Below are 991 nucleotides of genomic sequence, written 5' to 3' on the forward strand. Positions count from 1 at the left end.
TTCAGTGATTGCTAAAAAGCACTGGCCTGCAGCCTGGCCTCTACAACTAGCCACTACTACCTTGCAGGGAGTAGGAACAGCCAGTTCTCCAGAATGCAGTACTCAATATTTAATTGGGAGGATGAAGAAGGCCATAAGGGCACTTTTAAACCATTTGTCCTGGAACACCTTCCTCTTAATTTGTGGGGAAGAGATGTTTTGCGAGCCATGGGAGCAGTTCTGACCACTGAACCTGTGCAGCGTATGCTATCGAAGCAGGGCTTTGTGCCTGGTCAGGGTTTAGGCAAGAATCTGCAGGGAGATGTACAAATTTTAGCAGACAAGAAAATGATACAACAGTCTCCTGGACAGCGTGCAGGGTTAGGGAATTTTTCCTAGGGGTCATTGCAGAGCAGCCAGAAAGCATTCCTATAAAATGGAAAACTGAAAAACCTGTTTGGATAGAGCAATGGCCCCTGAGTAAAGAGAAATTACAGGCTGCTCATTCTCTAGTTCAGGAACAGCTGGAAGCAGGGCACATAGTGCCATCCACTTCTCCCCGGAATACCCCCATTTTTGTTATTAAGAAAAAGTCTGGTAAATGGAGGTTGCTACAAGATCTTAGAGCAGTAAATGAATGCATGGAAATTATGGGGACAACTCAACCTGGGTTGCCTCAGCCTGTAGGTATTCCTGCAGGGTATCATCTTTTGGTTATTGACCTGAAAGATTGTCTTTTCACTATTCCCTTGCATCCAAAAGACTCTGATAAATTTGCTTTCAGTGTGCCATCTGTAAATTTCAAAAAGCCATACAAGCGCTACCAGTGGGTAACTTTGCCCCAGGGTATGGCCAATAGTTCTGTAATTTGCCAAATGTTTGTGGCACGGGTTATTGCCCCAATAAGGCGTAAATATTCTCAACTGTATATTAGTCATTATTTGGATGACATCCTATTAGCTGGACAGGACCCAGAAATTGTCCTAGAGGCTTTTGCTGACTTGCAAGAATG

The sequence above is a fragment of the Microtus ochrogaster genome, chromosome X, assembly GCF_000317375.1.
Source record: "Microtus ochrogaster isolate Prairie Vole_2 chromosome X, MicOch1.0, whole genome shotgun sequence".
In the NCBI taxonomy this organism is placed as follows: domain Eukaryota; kingdom Metazoa; phylum Chordata; class Mammalia; order Rodentia; family Cricetidae; genus Microtus; species Microtus ochrogaster.